Source organism: Miniopterus schreibersii, assembly GCF_964146895.1.
Source record: "Miniopterus schreibersii genome assembly, chromosome: 5".
NCBI classification, from domain to species: Eukaryota; Metazoa; Chordata; class Mammalia; order Chiroptera; family Miniopteridae; genus Miniopterus; species Miniopterus schreibersii.
The window spans coordinates 57,039,687-57,059,566 of NC_138106.1; the positions used below are offsets into that span (position 1 = coordinate 57,039,687).

General features: G+C 36.0%; 1 pseudogene across 1 annotated transcript in view; it reads right to left on the reverse strand.

The window, feature by feature from the left end:
• Window positions 1-19,317, reverse strand: part of LOC308557474 (peptidyl-prolyl cis-trans isomerase A pseudogene) — a 54,184-nt pseudogene extending 34,867 nt beyond the window's left edge. The window contains exons 1-2 of the transcript in view: window positions 19,295-19,317; window positions 16,256-16,345 (exon numbers count right to left, since the gene is read on the reverse strand). The product of the transcript in view is annotated as a peptidyl-prolyl cis-trans isomerase A pseudogene (transcript). The remainder of the gene's footprint in view (window positions 1-16,255; window positions 16,346-19,294) is intronic.
• Window positions 19,318-19,880: the final 563 nt, after the last annotated feature.

The following is a 19,880-nucleotide window of genomic DNA, read 5'->3' on the forward strand; positions in this document are numbered from 1 at the left end:
GATTACATGCAAAATTGAATTCAAAAGAGCCTGAAGTGGAAAGAAGCTTTTCATCTGTTACAAAAGGCCCACTAAGAGATTAAGCTGTGAAGGTATTTGGGGAGAGGGGGAGGGCAGGACAAGTTGGGAGAAAGAGACTGAGATGAGAGAACTTTCCAGAATAAAAAGATGGCAGAGGCCAAGGTCTGAAGGAAAAAAAGAGCATGGTGTAGTTGAGAAGCATAGTAGGGGTTCAGGAAGGATTGTAGAATAGTTCATGGAAGGGATTATTAAGGATCAATACGGTTTTACAAAGACCAAGGCAAATCAAATTACTCACTGTCTTTTTTCTCCCCTCCCCTCGCCTTCCTCTCCCCTTTCCTCCCCTCCCCCTCCTCCTTCCCTTCCCTTCTTCTTTTTGTTTTTTTTACTCACATTTCCTAACTATTGCTCTAAATGAACAAGGCAGTGCAACTGGTAAACCATTTCAGGAATTCAGCAAAGTGTTTAACATTCAATCCCTGTTAACATACTTGTGGACCACACGGTGAATTAACTTTACCGAAAGGATATTGCCTAATATATGGATGTTTCTGGTGGCTTAAATTAAGGCCCTGTCTTTAGTCCTATGCAGCTGAGTCTTTGCACCCAAAGTTTGGGTAAAGATTTGGGGACTTCATTTCTCAGGCTTTAGAAATAATATAAAATACATAGGAAGGCTAAAACAAGATCCATAAGTTTTTAGGGTGAAATTATAGCTTAAATGTGACAAGATAAATTTTGAAAAAAAAATTCTGATTATAAAAGGAACGTATATTCATTGTAAAAGAATTAGAGCCATATAAAAGAGTTATAGAGTTAAACACACTCACATAAAGTTAACACATATATTAACTTAATTATTCCAGTAACCTGAAACATCAGTTATAAAACTTGATATATATACTTATGAAGTTTATATATATTTCCATAACAAAAATGCACTTTGAAAATGAGACTGTGTTATAATACTGTTTTTATTGTATTATTTCTTAATTATTGTCATATTTCCATGTTAATATATTCATATCTAGTCATCAGGATGATGGCTGCATATGGCATATATATCACAATGTAATTAACAACTTCCTCCTGCTAGCATTTGGTTGCTTGACATTCACTGTCCTTATATAGGCTCTTTTGATAAACATCTACGTATATTCATCTCTATGTACCTGCCTGTGTATATTTTTAAATTTCTGGAAATTGAAATGCAAGGTCAAAGGGTAAACTCCTTCAAATTGTGATAAATGTTGCCAAACAAACAAGATGAAATTTAATAGGCATACCTGCGAGACTCTGTGAACAAGCACAGCAAGTTGAGAACCATTATTTCTGAAAAATATAAAGAATTTTAGATGATGTTATTCCACTACTGTGATGTGGCTGCTTCAGTAGCTGTCTGGGTTTCAGAGCTGGCATTAAAACCTACCTCAGGAGACATTTGGAAATGTGAAGGGACCTTTTGGTTGTCACAATGACTGGGGGTATTGTGGACATTTGATGGTAGACAATGCAAAGGACAATCGAGCACCACAAAATGCAATAATACTATCTTTGAAAAACACTGAGCAATTGCAATCATAGGGTAGTTAATAGAATGGTATCTAGGTCTATAGGGCATAACATCAATATTAACTAAAAGGCATCAGTAATATTGTTTTTAAATTTATGTCTTGCAGTTTCAGGTATGGATTGGGTGGGGCAAATAAGTTTCTTTTTATGTGTCATCTCCTGTTGATGATTAGCAATAGCCTTGAAAGAAAGTTGTGGTGAAAGAACTCAGCAAACACTTCTGGGCTTGGAATGCTCTAATCGGTTACTAATGCCAGTCAGGTTTGTGAGACGGGAGGTAACAGCACTTACACCAAGCATTTGTCATAACCAACAGGGCAAACTGTACTCTGCAGTCAGGAAGCGCTGTACTCCATAGTCAGAGATCAAAACTGTCTCCTGATTCTATGCACACACTCTATTTTGTTAAAATGTCTCTTGAAGAATTTCAAATTTTAAGCATTCAGTATGGAGCATGATGATTTTTAGGTCTCTTATGGGCGGAATTATTGCATTCCCCTAATTCATATGTTGAAGACCTAACTCTCATTACTTTGGAATGTGATTATATTTGGAGATAGGGCCTTTAAAGAAGTAAAGTTAAAATGAGCCCTAACCCAACATGACTAGCGTTCTTATAAGAAGAGAAAATTTGGACACACAAAGAGACATCAGGAATGCACACACAGAAAAAAAAACATGTGAAGACACAGCGAAAAGGCAGTCATCTGCAAGCCAAGGAGAGAGACCGCAAGAGAAACCAAACCCGCGGACACCTTGATCTAGGATTTCCAGCTACAAGAACTATGAGAAAATAAATTTCTATTGTTTAAGCCCCCAGTCTATGATATTTTGTTATGGCAGCCCTGACAAACTAATACAATATCTTTATTAATATTTCATTATGTAAATTTAAATACAAAATTTTATCACAATGAAATCAATGGACAAGACAGTTTGGATGATGATTATACTTGAGATCATCCTTACATATACTGCAGTTATAGAAATTAAAGAGCCATCTCATACTGTGTCTGAGGACCAATCCACCCCAAAATATGACCTTCTCTTGCACTTCCCACCCATTCCTTCACTGTTTCTTTCTTCTGGCTTGAAATTTTCAATTAAAATTACCTCTTTGGACAACTGGAAAGAAATACACAAGAAACCTTTAAAATGTATGTCATCGGTATCTTTACTCCTTTACTTTCCTTCCGTTGGAACAGAGGTGTGGATGAGTTGATCAGATTAGCTCATTGCTGCTCTAGAAAGTTCACAAACAGAAGAGGAGATACAGGAAGAAGCATGTACAAACAGACAAGTAAATGGAAATAAGGGTATAGAGACAAAAAAAAAAAAAAGCAAAACAGCTGTAAGTTCTTATTCACTGAGAAACCAAATGAAGTCTTAAGCCTGCGGAGGAGAAGAGAAATGACAACTGAACCCTGGGTCTGGTCTCTCAGAAGGGTGAGACCCAAGAGAGGCGAAAGAGCCAAACTTTTTCTGTGATAATTTAGAATAGACTGTGTCCTTCCTACTAATTGTTCAGACTTCTCCCACTATATTGGCAAGCAGGAGCTAGTCCTATAATTATGCTTTTGGAGCCTATATTGTGCTGGAAGTGCTGTTACTGGCTGGGGCCAAATTGGGCATTCATTCCCTGATTAGCACCATTCTGTGATGCTGCTTGTGGGAGAAGCCTCCCAGGCATCCCTGTGGGGCGCCCAGGGGTATTCAGTATTTCACTGCACTGCCACGAGAACCCCTAGGGACCCACCACCACCTGGGAAGCGTGGCCCCTGTCTGTGGACAATAAGGTATTTATGTTGATACTTCAACAGGCAGATGGAAATGCCAAATGTACAATAAAGCTATTCAGAATTTCCTGTATTTTAACTTGAAAACAAGTGACAATGCATTTTATTTTTAACACAGTAATCTGGCAAACCAAGTGGCCATAGTCTATTTGATTTTGCAAGTCTTTCTCCAAGATATGGAATATTTGGGGAGCACTGCAAGGTTGAGTAAACAAACAAAAAACATATTTAAAGTTGCGGATGTTATTTCTAAATTGTTCGTAAGTAACAGGAAACTGCAGGATGATATTTACTCTGTAGGTAGCAGGCAATTTGCATTTTTAATATCAGCGTAATGAGTTTAAGATGCACATTGATCCCATTTTATTTTATAAGGAATGCAAAAAAGCATGTTAATGGGTAAACTAAAAGCATATAAATCAGGGAAAATGTAAAATGTAATAAAATGCAGAGCTGTCGTAGTAATTGTGCTTGTTTGAAACATCCCACCCAAGTTACCCACAATGGCTGTGCAATTAATACCAAATGTAATTACAGTAAATGGAGAAATGGAGATTTTTCTATTTTCAGTTTTCCATGAGATACAGTGGAGGATTTGTTCTAGAAAGATGTCCCACAGTAATATCTTATATGATTGACAGCACTTTAATTAAAAATAAGAAGCTATTTTATAGTCTTGTTAGTCTTCCTGTCTCACAAATAGCTAATAGACTTTGGCCATGCTGGCCTTTCTTTGTTTTTCAGTTGTTGCTCATTAATTTAATTTTTCAGAAAGTCATAACTCACTTAAATATTCAAAGAATCATTTTATCCAGCGAGGCATGTGTAATTTACTCATTCGTCTCAATTTTGAGAGAAATACATCACATTATTTCAAATTATTTTTATTTTATGATTTTGTTTTTCTTCGTGGTTGCCAATTATTTTAAGAAGGGCCGAATAAGTACATGAGAATTGTGAGGATAAATGTTGTAATACAAACACAACAGAGTCAATGTGAACAATTACAGATTATCTTTCCGTATATAAATGCTGTTGCTGTGGTCAATTCAATTACTGTGAGTCTCCAGGCTATCAGTAGGTAAGGGCCACTTATTTTTAGGAACGTACTGTTTCTTTACTCACAGTCACACAACCAACACAACAAAAAGATGCAAAATGTGAAAATAAGGGTACTTTTAAAGTATGCTGGCTCCCTCTAATAATCAGAGCAATGCAAATTAAAAGTATTTGTGTACCATTTCACGCACTTTCAATCGGTAACATTTAAGATTCTAATAAATGGTAAAGGCATGGGAAAATAGCCTTGCTGGCAGGAGAGCGAATTGCTACGAAAACTTTGGAAAGCAAAATGTCAGAACCTAGTAGAGCTGAAGACTCCCTTTGAATGTACTCGACATCCAGAGTGGAAGATATCTAGGTATCTTCTCTAGAAACAGTCTCCCAAATGTGCAGAAGAAGGATCATTTTAGTGTTTTTAAAATAGACGAAGAATGAAAACACTACCTAATCCCTCTGAATAGAGGAACGAATGAGGGTATAGTTTTAATTGATAAAGTGGAATATGCATAGTAATTAAAATGAATGAACCAGAGATAAATGTAGCCAAATATATGTATATGTAAAAAAATGAGGTTGAGTGATAAAATGATATTTTACCATGTGATGATGTTTAAGTAAATTAAAATATGAAAATTTATTAAATTTGAGAGACAATAGAGTTGTGGTTAAAAAACAGATGGTAGCCATACACACACACACACACACACACACACACACACACACACTACTTGCATGCCTATATCCTTTGTCCTGGGACACCTGTATTTAGGCATACATCTTAAACATCGCTATAAATTAATTAAGAATAACAGAGTAGATAATAACACAATGAAAAGCCCTTCACTGATGTCTAGTTTCCAATCCTATCTCCACCAATGTCCTGCTGAATGATTTGTGGCAAGTCCTTCATTATTTTAAATGTCAGCTTCTCCACCTTAAAACACCATGGATTAAATCTGACTACCTCAAATGACTGCCATAAAGATAAAACAATGGAATGTATTTGGAAACTCATTGAATGATGTACAATTATTCAGAATGTTATACTACAAAGATAGTTTATTTTGATGTTTTAATGTTAAATGTTATTTATTTCACACAAAATCTGAGAAAACATACGTACTGTCCTGAATCCCTATAAACACGTACACTCTTATGCATGAATCACAATTATTTAATAAACAACTGTGTATGAAATTCTATTATGGATTTTTTTTTCCATCTGAGACACTGCTCCTGTGGCCGTGGCTCAAACTCAACAGAACTGAGCTCACTTCTAGCTTCTATTTTGTGACTTTTGCTTCACTGTGTTCAACAAGTTCCATGATTTCTGACCTGAAGATGAAGGTTTAGGTCCCTCTGAGCACCATCAGGGGGGCTCTCAGAAAATACAACACATAATACCCACCTCTTTCCTGTGAACGAAGCTCAGAATTAACCCAGGGTTGATTATTTTTAGCATTAAATTGAAGATGAAGTGACTGGGAATTGCCAGGCAATTTAAAGAAAATGAGCCAGTGAGTTAGGAAATATCAGATTTGGGTCTCACAAGGGAAATAAGGTAGCTCCATGTGGAAATCCAGGTGAATCCAGAATGGACAAAATTTTATAAAAATATGCTGGAAAACTCAACTAATTAATTGAGATATTGAGTCACTGCCTGAATCTTGAACGTTCTATTTTTTCTTTTTCTTTTTAACTTCTATAAGTGACCTTAAATTTTACTCTGTTAATTTTACTCTTTTACTTCCTGACTTCCTCTGTCCCTTTGCCTTATCTTGTGCATCTTCAAGATGAACTTAAAATGGAAAGTTCTAGAATCCTCAGTCTTTAGTTTTCATTTGGAGTCAAAGACCATGGTGATGTTTGCTGTACAACCATTTTAAAATTAAGAAGCCCAGCACTTTCTTTGCACTTCACAGACTTGTAGAAACTACCTTTTCTTACAAACGAAGATGGGTTGTCCCTGCTTAACAGGGTTCATGTGACAAAAATGTAAGGGGATATCTTATGATCCTGGGGCAATATAGAAAAAATGAGAATCTATTACGTAACAGCTACTAGATAAATAAGAGCTATAAAAGGATGTGAATAAAGTTAATGTTATTATAGAAAAAGATAATTAAGAATCAAGGTAAACCCAGATATGCTCTTTGAGATTGAGATTAAAGCAGAGAAGATCTAATTGAATCACATGGTTCGAGTGACTTTGTGGAGGGCAATTTGAACATGAAACCCAGAGGATAAATCAGAGTTTCAAACAGAAGAGTGCCCTGCTCTCTTCCTGAAGGCTGTGGCACCAAGAGGAAAAATTTATCCTGAGGTCGGGGAAAGAAATCTCAAGCATAGAGGTGGGTCTGTTAAATAGGAGAGAGAGAAGCAGTAACTTTCAGCAGAGAGAACTAGTGCCAAACTTAATGAAGAACATAGGACTGTGTATTTACATCTTACCAAATCTGCATGCAGTGTTCATTCTAAGCTGCCCTAATAAAAATTATTAGGCATCATGAAATGTACTCTAACTTACTCTAAACTCTGAATTATTTTTGAATATTTGTTTCTGGGTGTTATTCCAAGTAAAACTTCTCAACTGGATACCTGCTCTTCTATGTTCTGTAGTTCAGAGATACTCTAAACTGATTACCAGTGTTACCTAGAGACTTAACAAAAATAGGAAAATGGACAAATGTTGATGGATGGGTAGATGGATGGACAGGTTTTTATATCTCTCCCCAGATTTACAAATTCGAAGCCCAGCTTCTAAGATGATTTTGACACTTGACCAAGTTGGTGACTCATGTGGCGTTGCTGTGGAGATTGTGAGGGAAGAATATTATGAGAAAAAAAAAAAAGAAAGAGAAAGAAGAAAGAAAGAAAGAAAGAAAGAAAGAAAGAAAGAAAGAAAGAAAGAAAGAAAGAAAGAAAGAAAGAAAGAAAGAAAGAAGAAAGAAAGAAAGAAAGAAAGAAAGAAAGAAAGAAAGAAAGAAAGAAAGAAAGAAAGAAAGAAAAGAAAAAGAGAATTGAGAATTCTAAGGGTTTAGTCTCTGGAGAAATGACCCTTTCTTTGCTGCCCAGTGGTGGCAGCAGAGAATTCTGAGGCGTCCCTCCTATGGGAATGGCTCTGGTGGATCCTTCTGTTGGAAGTTGCTATAGGGTCCTGGCTCCATCTTTTAGCAGTCAGATGAGCTGAAGGGAAGCAATGTCTATAGAGCTAAAGTGTTTTATTTTCACGAATAGGCTATTACCAATGACCCTTAAAAGGTGGTAAGGAAAATGTTTTGGAGTCCACTAATGGGAAGGGGGTAAGAATTACAAGACTGGCCCAATAAAGACACAAGAAGGGTGTGCCCAAAGATCCCACCTTTGGTAAGGGGTGACCATTGTAAGGGTGCATCTCCGAGGATAACCAGGAGGTGACCTTTCTAAATGTGGTGGGGAAAGACCCAGCACCAAAGCAGTGTTCACATATCTGAAGACAGGTAACAACTGTGACTCTACCCTATTCTCCACGGCAGTCCCACACTTCACTCTTTCTTGCTTCTGGTGTCACAAATAAAGCATCTTTCCTGAATGGCCTGAGAGGCGCTTACTTGAGTCTTACTACACCTCTAGTTTGCTCTATTTACCTCACAATATAAATAATACCCCACATGCAACACAACATCTCACTGCATCACATCTCTTCACTCCTTTTTAAAAATGTGTAGTTATGCAAAGATGACCATCTCAATTCTTAAACCCAACCATCACAAAGGCATCAAAACAAAAGTGGTCATTTTCTTTTTCTGAACAGTGTGTTAACATGCTAGCTAGGATGGTGTAGTAAAAAAAAATACATCCTTTCTACATACCAAAGACACTTTGCTTTAAATTTCTCCTATTGCTTTTCTAATTTTATGACAAGTTACTATAAATAACTATAAATAAACTATAAATTGAAGATAATTCTACTTTTGGGGGCTATTGTTAGAATTAAATGGGATAAGAATATAAACTATTTCTCATGTAGGCATTACTCAGTAAGAATTAAATATCTTTCTGCCTTCTACTTACATTTATAGACATCCGAGAAATATTTATTTTTCTTTTCTCTTTGATGAGCTCCCCAAATATCCAGCATTCTAGTCTTAGAATCAGGGATAAATAATGAGGGAGCCATGGGCAAGTAGGGGTTCCATAGATGGACTTTTAAGTGTCAATAATGGTAGGCATATACATTTTGAGGGTAAAAAGTTAATGGTTCTCTTTAGATTCTGAAATATTCTTTGACCTATATAACCACATAAAATGTTGGGGATCATTTTTATCCGACTTATAAATCAGATTAATTTCCACCCCTCATTTGGAAATCCTCTCTCTGTAATCTTCCATGATTTTACTTTCAAATTTTTGTGAGCATATTTTATCAAGATACATTTCACAAAGTGTGAGATCAAATGAGAAAATGTATATAAAATATTTCTTGAACTGTAAAACTCTACATAAATAAAAGATATTGTTAACATTAGGAGCAATGCGTACTATCTTCTTGCCTTTGTGGCTGTCGGATATCTCCTCCTGATTTGCTATGATAAAAATCATCATAATGATTACATTAATCACAATTACATTGCAATCTTATCACAATGCTCACAGCTGAGCAAGTTAATTGAAAACTTGATAAAAACTAATTGTGGCTGTTTATAATTTTTTTCTTGGGCAGCACTTCCTATGAATTTAGAACTACAACATTTTCATGTGCGAACAAATCCTTGATAGCATCAAATTTAACCTCTTTGTTTTTAGATGAGGGAACTGGGCCCTGGTTCCCTCTGTGGCTGTGAAAAAAGGATTTGTCCATAATTATATAGCTAGTTTGTTGAAAGTTAGGATAAGAGAATGTAATTAGGCTGTTTCATTGAAGTTTTTGATTGGTTTATATAGTAGATCTTTCCAATTTTTTTAAGGGAACAATGTTTTTAAAAATTTCTGCTTAAAGTATACATTTTGATAGATAAGGAAGATGATTAATATTGTCAAGGGAAAAAAATACATAAATCTTCCATGGAGCATCTGCCCCTAAAATATATTTCAATTGGGATGACCCAGAAATTTGCCTCAATTGTACAATGTGTTTTCCCCAGTAAGAAGCAATGTAGAGCTTAAACACTGGCATTTTGGTCCAGGTGCCTTGTAATAAGGACCCCCTTTAGGCTTGCTTAAATACGAGGCTATATTGAAGAACAAAGAACCAAATCTCAGTCAGGCTCTGGGGAGATGACCTCGGAGAACATGGAGGTCTTCAGGACCAAAACTTTTCTTTGTATGTGTTCTAATCTTCAAGTGAAGTGAAAATACCAGCTTTTTCTATTTCTCAGCATTGTACATGTGGTCTAAAATAAAGGAGTCAAGAATGACCCTAAATGAACTTCCAGTTCAAGTGCCCAGCCTATTGTATTGGGGTCTCTGTGCCTCTTTATTCATGCTAGAGAAGCAGATTCTGATCATGGAGTAGCTAGGACCCAACTCTGGTCTTTCCAGTGACTGAAGGTGGACTATTCTTTTGTTCCATCAGTCAGCTAATCCCACATTTTAGTAGAAGGAATACAGTGTTCAGTTACCAGGGAAGAGTTACCTCTAAGAGTAAATTTAAAACTAACTTAAAACACCAGAATAAAAGGATGGCTCTGAAATTTTTAAGGTTCAATTTTTCTTCCCCAGAATTATGTGTTGGGAACCTATATTTTGATACACAGCCTAGCTACGGGGAAGGGTTTTAAAAATAGATATGATACATCCTGTACAATCTAGGATATATGATTGCCATAATTCCAGTACCAGAAAATATACACAACCTAGCTATGGGAAAGACTTAAAAATAGATATGATGCATCCTATATAATCTAGGATATATGATTGCCATAATTCCAGTTATCAGGAGATATAGAAATTTCTGTTTCCCTGGGTAAAAGCAATGGTCCAAAAAGTTTCAGAGGGATTCTTATTGGCTGTGAGGAAGTTCAGTTTGTTTTTCTTTCTTTTTTTCTGGTTTAATATAGAATTGATTGATATAAAACACTCTCATCATAATTTCAGGTTATCTTCTAGTTTTTGTCACTAACTCCCACCTCCAATGCTGCTCTTGAGTTAAGGACATAGTATTTCAATGACTACAACATACCCAGGGAATTTGGGGTTGTTTAAATATTTTCTGAAAAGTTGCAGATCTTCTTGTGTTTTATCAGAATTACATGGTGCCATTTTTATCAATTCAGATAACTTCTTCAGAAATGCCACCAATTAGTATATATTTTGAGCTATTTACATACACATATTTATATATACAAATTCTAAAATATGATCATGACAACTCTGCAACTACTTAACATAAACTAAACATAGAAACGTTATAATAATCCGATGCATACTGATAGCCTTTCTGTTATTATTTTTTGAAGTAATGGTTGTACTATTCCATATCCCTATTAAAATCTAAAAACTCCAGAGTTTTCTTCCCTTTCTCCCCTCTGCAGAATGAAACAGAAAAGAGATAAAAATAATTTTAAAAACTAATTAATGAAACAGATTTCTTACTGTGTGGTTTATATCTATCTTAATAAGAATAAATAACAGTATTTAATTTTGTAGCTGAAATTGATGACTAGGTAGCTAAGGAAAGGAATTTATTTTTCTTAATGTAAGGCTGAGGAGGAAGCAATAAATTGTTTCAATTTGGTGGTGGTAGAAGATTTTAAGAGAGCAAAGAGAAAATAATTTTGGTCACAGAATCTAGTATGAATTTCCAGAAAATATTCTTAAAGTTACCAAAATAGGACAGGGAGGAATTGCAGATTTGCTTTTATTGATGAAAGAGGGAAAGAATAGAATTTTAAATATACTATAAAAAAAAAACCATAAAATTTATTTCAAATGATGTGGTAAATAATACAGAGTCAAAGAAGAGTCTTAGATTTCAGGTGGTGGAACAGATGATAAAATATCAATGTCTACTGAAATGTATCATTCCTACAAATAGTTGAGTATCTATAAGGAGCAAGCATTATATCAGGTCCTGTGAAGGACACAGGAGGGAATCAAACAGGGAGAACTTCACTAACTTGTCAATAGTCTAAAAGAAGGTACAAGGCATTTACAGATTTGGAATAAATGCCTGAATATAGAAGTAGATTTAAAAAACCACCAAATTCTATGGAAGTTCAGAAATAATACTTCAAAATGGAAAATCAAAGACTTTTTTATGAATAACATTAGACTTGAATCTTGCAGTTAGAGAGGGTTTCAGTATGTAAAAGTAGAACTAGTGCGGGAGAATATTCCAGAGAACACACACACACACACAAACAGTGGTGTTTATCTGTATATTGAGAGGCCAGTCAGTGTGCATAATAGTGAGAAATAAACAGCTTGAGGGAAGAGGCTACCTTATTTATCATTTTTTTCTGGTACCTAAAAATGTTGAATGCTGTCACAATGGGTAGCAAGGCCAAGGGAGATGAAATAATTTGACCAATAATTATTAAATAAAGAAAAAGAACATAAATGTATTATATATATATACAAAGGAAACACATTTTTTTTTATTTAAAAAAAGCTAACTATTATAATTTTTTGCTTCTGGGGAATGACACAAGGCATACCAGTGGGGGAAAATACCTTCCCCCTTTTATTTTAGAGTTTCATAGGAGACAGAAAAAATGGCAGAATGAAAGTTCTAGTTTTTGCCTATTTTTCTGGGCTACTTAAGTTTAAGATATAGAGTAGATGTGTTTCTGTTTAGAAAAGCACATAAATAAACCCTTGGAGATAAAAACAGGCTTACTAGGAAAAGAGTTTGAGGAACAGGGAAAGAATCAAGAAACATCTTTTGAACTGGTATTTGATGAAAAAAACACTACTGAACAGATCCATGAGTGGTGACCCTTGAAGGACTTAAGAATAGGGAGGTTTAATATTTAATTTTAATTATGTACATTATTAAACTATAAACTTCTTTCTTGACCCAAACTTTTAACAGTCATCTATACATGTAATTACACTGGATGAGTAGAATTAGAGAAATCTAGGGAAAAAATGTGTTCCACAGCTAAATCAGAAAGAAGGTAGAAAAGAGATTAACTGTGATATAAAGAAGAGATTGAAATAAGAAAATAAAAAGAAGCAGGGACTCAGAGACAGATGTAATTACAAGAAACTAAATCCTTAGAAAGTCAAAAAAATCACAAAATTGTGGATTAGTAAACTTGAGCAATTTCATTTAAATTTCAAAGAAGGGTGTGAGCCCAGTTCCATATACTTATCTTAGTTAACACCTGTGATTATGTGACAAAGGCGGAGTTATAACTCCCAGATCTCTTGAGTCTCCTTTTAGCATTCTTTCTATTATTCTAAAGGAGGAAGGTGGAGAAGAACTTGGATATGTTAGGGAACTGGGAGACTATGGTGGGTATGTAAAGAGAAGTATCCCATCTTTAAGCTACCTTGGTCCAACAAATGGAGACACCCATGCTTTATCAAAGAAAGGGGGGTGGGAAGTGGGAGTAATCCATGCTAGTGACCTCCACCCTCCTTAATCACTCTCTTACTCTCTTTCCTCAAAGTTGCTAAGGAAAGGCATGATTATTGGCTGAATTTCAGTTCCTCTCAGGAGACTGAACTAAGGGCCTCATTTCTTCTCTGACTGTTGACCAGTTCCTTACCATGAGGGCCTCTCCATACATGCCTTTCCTCAGCGAGTTTGAGGAAAGAGCAAGAGAGTGACTAAGGAGGGTGGAGGTCACAGTTTTTTTGTAAGTTAACCTTAGAAATGACATCTCTTGTATCTGTTACATTATCTTCACTAGGAGTGAGATAATAAATTCAATCCATGTAGAGGCTTATACAAAAGCAGAAATACAGGAGTTAAAGTTTGTTGGACGTCATCTCAGAGGCTGTCTACAACACTTACTTTACAGGCAAAATAAAGAATCATTAAAAATTTTTAAATAAATGGACCTCCTGTCTTATTTCAGGCACTGCTTTACTCCATGGGATGGAATGATAAATATGACACAGGGTTTTTTTTAAATTTTAAAATTTTATTTATTTTATTGTTCAAAATATTACAGATGTCCCTTTTTCTCCCCATTGACCCATTCCACCCTCCCCAAACCCTCCCCAGTCCCTCACCATACCATTATCTGTGTCCTTGTGTTGTGCATATATGCATGTAAATTCTTCGGTTAATCTCTCCACCTCCACCCACCTGCTCTCCTCCTCTCCTCTGAGATTTGTGAGTCTGGTCCATGCTTCTATGTCATTGAATTTATTCTGTCCATCAGTTTATTAAGTTCTTTAGATTCCACATATAAGTGAGATCATGTGATGTTTGTCTTTCTCTGCCTGGCTTATTTCACTTGTCTTCCAGGAGCTGGTGATCTAGTTCAAGATGTAAGACTGTATAAATGTGATCAGTGTTGTAAAAGCTGTAGCAGTTGTGGGAACAGGAAGGACTTTATAAGATGTGAGAACTCTCACCCTCACAAAGGAGGTAAAGTCTGTGCTGTGTATTGAAGGATAGAGACTTGCCAGACAGAAGGGAAAGAAGACACCTTCCAGCATGTGCCTGAGAGGACCTTTCAGGAACTGTAGGCCTTCTGAATGGCAAAGTCTGAAGTCCACACTGGGAGGGGTGTTGAGGAATGAGGTGGATGGAGAAGCCAGAAGCCATATCATGAAGGGCATGTTGGGCTATACTGCGAACTTTGGACTCTATCCAGAAGTGAAGTAGAATCACTGAAGTATAAGACCAGATATGTACAGTATAAAGAACACTCTGTTCCTTGCCGACAAACAAAAAGAGGAATAGGTAACATAAGTCACTATGTTCCCTGTGTTTTACATCCCCGTGACTGTGCATAGTGCCAGTTGGGGACTGAAAATATCAAGGGGAACACCATGTAAAGTATATAATTATGTGTGTGACCACTAAACTGCACCCTGAAACCAATACAAAATAAAACTGAAAGGAAAAGAGGTTGTGTAATTTCCTTTCCAATTACACAACTCTAAGACTCCCTTGTCAGAATGACTAGGTCATAATCCAGGTGGAAAGCTCTCTGAGAGTTCCTTTAATCAAATCACACATCTCAATGACAATGTACCACATCTCAATGGCATGTAATTTCTCACAAGCACCGCCTTTTATAAGGCAACTGGAAGAATATAATTCAAGTTCATTTTTAGAGAAGAATGAGAGAAAATAGTGGTGTTCCTGCATAATATTCATCATCCTGCAGCCCAGCCCATAGCTCCTTTATTTAGCTTGCTAAATTCAATGAATCTCTAAACACTTAATTACTTTCCACATCCCTTTCTTCTTCCATGGTGCAAACTCTATGCCATTCACTTGTTAAAGCCTCCTTTGAAATTTATTTCTCACTTTTGTCCAAAGATCCATAGGCTTTCTATGTAGAAGTAAAAAGAAGCAATGAGGCATACAGTCAGTGATACTTAAAACTGGATGAGTCACCCCCAAGGAATGCCTGGGAGGTGATGGAGGGCTCAGTCATGTACCACAGTCCATAGTCTTGTAAGAATACAAACAGCTTAGATTCTACTGAAGTATATAATTTCTTCCTTTCTAACCTTCTTTTATTAGCGTCATACTGTCAGAATCCTCAAAACCCAAGGGATTGACCAATATTTACTAAACTTACACCATCATCAAAGGGCGATGATGACACTTTCCTTACACTGTTATGTGACCTCTGGTCGTGCAGTGCTCAACTGAGCAATGAAAAAATGAAGATTTAAACAATTGGCATGTATGAGGTCCCCATGCACATTAAACCTTGCTCTAATACTCTTCAGAAAAATCCAGAACCACTGGGTAAAAACTACATAAAGTGAGATCTAGGTCACCTATTTGCATAGAGATTATAGTCTCTTATCAAAATAATAACATTTTCTTCATGAAATTTTAACTTCAGAAGCAAGTAGGAAAGATGTGATTATCATAAAATACTCCTTTTGTTCTATATTACCATACTTTATAATTTTATCTGCAAAAAGATTTTTTTTTCTTCTTAAGTTAGATTAATTTATAAGCAATCCAGCAGGAAGTTCAGATATCAGAAGCCAAAACACTTGTTTTATTACCCACATCTTCTTAGCTGGGATCATGTAGTGTTTTAAAATTATCATTTAATTATGACTAAGGAAAGGCAAGCTTTGGGGAAAATTAAAGGATCTGACATGGCCTTTCACAGAAGGTGATTGCCAGGGAAAATTAGGAAGTATTACATTAGGCAAATTTGAGTGATGACAGACACAGACATTGAGTGACACAGAAGGAAGTGACAGAATACAAAATTAGAGAAGATACTCAGTTGTCCACTATGGATTATATTGTCAAGTTTGGAAATCTTTTTTAAGATAAAATGTTAACATTTGTCATCAGATATAAGCTAATGTTGGAACAATGAGAGTTCTAAAGTTACAAACCTAGAAGTAATTAAGAAAATGGAGTTGAGCACTTATATAATATCAATATTATATTATGCTATTTTGGAAAGCTAACACCCAAAACTCATGTGTCCATGTTATAGTAGAGAAATGGAAGTATATATGAAAAAAAGAACAACCAACTAAAGCCAATTCTCACCGTAAGTTATATAGGTAAATAGACAGGAACAGAGTAGGCCAAGTATAGACGATCATTAGGGCGGAAAGTCTCAGGTGTCTAGCGATGGGCTAAACTGAGCTGGGACCTTGCCCCGGCAGAGTGACCATTCCTCTTTTTGCATATTGCTGGTCATTTCATTTACATCCTTGGACCTTTCATATTGTTGGTCCTGTGGTTCAAATCCTCCCCCGACTTGCTGATAACAGTGTCCTTCAATCCTGCTACTAACTGGCTATAAGAAAAAGGAAAAATATGGGCAATTAATGGGTTTATGGCTTCCTGCCAGCTGGGCCCAGGGTGTAACCTGCTTGTCTCAGTCCCTAGTTTCACTTCTTTGTTTACCACTCTACTTCTCTCCTTGTCTGTGGCCAAAATAAGAGCTTCTTAGCTCTTTGAAGAGATAAAATTTCTGAGCTTTTTTACTCAACTAAGAATATACTTCAGATAATCTATATATATTTTTAAATTTATTGAGTTTAGAGAGAGGAAAGGAGAGAGAAACATTGATTTGTTGTTCCACTTATTTGTGCTTTCACTGGTTTATACTTGTATGTGCCCTGACCAAGTTGGAACCTGAAATCTTGAAATATTGGGATGATGCTCTAACCACCTGAACTACCCAGCCAGGGCCCTACTTCAGATAATCTAAGAGGATCTCTATTAATCCTCTACTATTCCTCTCCAGGGAATCTCCTTCACATCCAATCTACCCACATTTCATGGATGATTCACTTTTGTGCCCCCTTCCTTCCTGTTTTCATTATGCCTGTTCCATGAAACCGGCTCACCCCATCCTCAGCTAACAACTCAATAAACTTCTTTCTTCTGTGTCACAGTCTCGCCCACTGTTCAGCACCTGCTTTCATGTTTCTTCTAAACTTTTTCCCCTAACGAAGTAGTCAGGAGCATTTTTATTTCTCTACATCCCCCATTTTCCCGTTTGGATCTTCCAGTCTCTGGGCTGACACTCTTCCTTCTCAGATTCTAAAATGTCACTTATGGGTTTCCTGACCTCTAATTCCTCTAGTTGCTTTCTCTATAAAACATGAGCCTATTTGCATTTTGATTAGATTTGAACTGGCTCTGGGTTTCTCTCGAATTATTTCTTTCCTTTTTCTATCCCTTCCTTCCTTCTTCCCTTCTTTCTGGCTTTTATGTCTCTATAAAGATGAAATAAAGTCATGATCATTTGATTCTGACTGTTTTTTCGAGATATCAGCTGTTTTTCTACTCCTTCCCAACTTCCTCCATCTCATGGTCCCCTGTAAAATCTTTTTACAGGTTTTACAAGGGATTCAGCAACATTCAGAATAAACTTTCCTGAGGTTTAGAGGTTAGGAGGGAAAGGATATATTGTATAACCCACAGTATTCTTTGTTTTCTTTATGTTCTCCCCTATCTCACTTGATTTCTCTTCTCCTTAACCCGCCATCCAGGAATTCCTTGTTCAGCCCTGATTCTAACTGGTCAGAGTGATGTCTTCCTTCATCTTAAGCTAGGAATGGGGGCCCAGAGGTTTAGCCAATAACCAAAGGGACTTACTATTATTAACTAGATTAGGTGGGGAAAATACACACTCATGGAAAACACTCCAAACAGTGGAGATACAAAAATGAAAATTAGGTACTCTTGGGCCCCAGGCACCCAGACTCTCTCCCTTTAGGTAAATATTGAACTGGGAATCTTTCTAGGAATATTTCAGGGATGTGTAAATGTGGATGGTTATAAGTCCTTTTTGTAAAACACAAATTGCAGCTTATTATATTGACTGTTCAGCTCAACAGCATAGATTTTTATTGTTGTTGTTATAAACTCCATAAACTCACTACAACATCTCTTTTGTATTTCTCTTGTAGAGGAAAAAGGGGTCCTATGGAAGATAACCTCACAGGGAGATCATAAATTCCTAGCTAGACAGGTCATGGTGAGTAGTCAAGCTCCAGGCAGATAACTTCTTTAGTAAAAGGTTTTTCTTGGCCTTAAGTAAGCCTTGTTTATTGTTTTCCTGAATCTAAGGTAACACACCTTTAAATGCCTCTTTTTCAGAGCATATAATCTTGTTAATTATCTTGTGAACCAATCTCTTCCTTCTTTATGCCGAGTTTATGGAGCTTAGGTACATTCCCTCTTTAAATTTGAATGCATAGAAAAAGCTACAAACTGTCACTTTTTTCTCAGTCAGTTGAGATCTTGCTTTAGACATATTCTCTCTTTGGCTCAAATAAATTTTTATAAAAATTCTCTACAGGTTTGGATATTCTTACATTTATACTTGCTTTAGTTGAATTGAGTAATCTGCAAAAGCAACAATTTTGGAGGAGTTTCTCAAATTACAGTATTAAATTTGTTTGACACCAGTGAATGACATACCATAAAAGTATACCTTGGCATTATTTTTTTCTTTTAATCCTCACCTGAGGACATGCTTAGAGGGAGAGAGAGAGAAATGTTGATTGGCATCGATCTGCCTTTTGTATGTGCCCCGACTTGGGATCAAACCTGCAACTAAGGTATGTCCCCTGACAGGGAATTGAACCAGCAACATCTAGGTGCACAGGATCATGCTCAACCAACTGAGCCACTCCAGCTGGGCTACATGGTACTATTCTTTAACTCATCACTATAAGGCAGGCTTCTTAAACTTTTATCCCGAAAGAACACTCAAAATGATGTTCAGTCTCAGGGAAGTTCTATATAAATCTATTATATCTATATCTCACTGTATATTTACATGATCAGTAAGTTGTAGATTTAAAAATTCAATAATAAATGCCAGTGTTCTATTGAATCAAAATGGCATTTTTAATTTGGCTATATTTATTATAACCAGTTTATTGAAATTTTCTTTTTGTGTGGTTTATCCTCTCCACAAAGATGAGAAATGCTAATACAAGTTGATATAGTAGATGAAAGAAACTTCATTTTTTTCCCTTGTAATAAAAGTCACACTAGAGACAGCAAAGGAAATTAATCTCACAATTCTAGAACAAATTTCATAATGAGAGATTCTTAAATTATCGTAGATTAGGAGATAAAAGTAGAAAAAATCATTTAGGACAGTGTTTCTCAAATTAGGCTACTTTCACAGATATTCTTGGGAGAGGTGCTTGCAAGTTCTTTATGATAATATTTTGAATTTAAGTTTTACTTTTGTTTGTAATCTAAACAAATGAATACATACTTGTTCAGGCGTACCTGGACCATCTTCTCACAAAGCATGATCACAGCAACTGCATGTGTACTTATGATCCCTATAGTGCCAAGTAAAGACCCACTGTGCTTAACTTTTCTTGTGGTGTTTCTCAAATTGGGTCCTCAGACCCTTCACAGAATTGTTGAACATTTCCTATGAGTTCTGTGAATTGTCAAGGTTAAGAACACTGGTTCAGAGCAGTGATTTTCAAGATAGGATTGGCTGGGGGGTGACTGGAAAGACACATGTAGTTTGAAAAAGCACATTCAAAATACCTATTGATTTTTATAATACAAATTCTATAAAGTCAAACTCAATAAAATAATTTTCAGGCAGTAGCTTAAAAGTAATTATAGATTCATCCAAGGGTCCTAGGACAAACTTGGTTGAGAAACACTGGCTTAGACATAGAGGAGTCCTGGCATATGAAGAATAGTTTAGTAAGAGCCACAGAAAGAGAAATAACTTTTTTGAGGGGTAAGTGAGGAAATTCTAAGCTATAACATATCATGTCTTTTGGAATCCAAGGACTAGTCCAAAAGAAATCCAAGATGTTAATCAATCTTTCAGACCT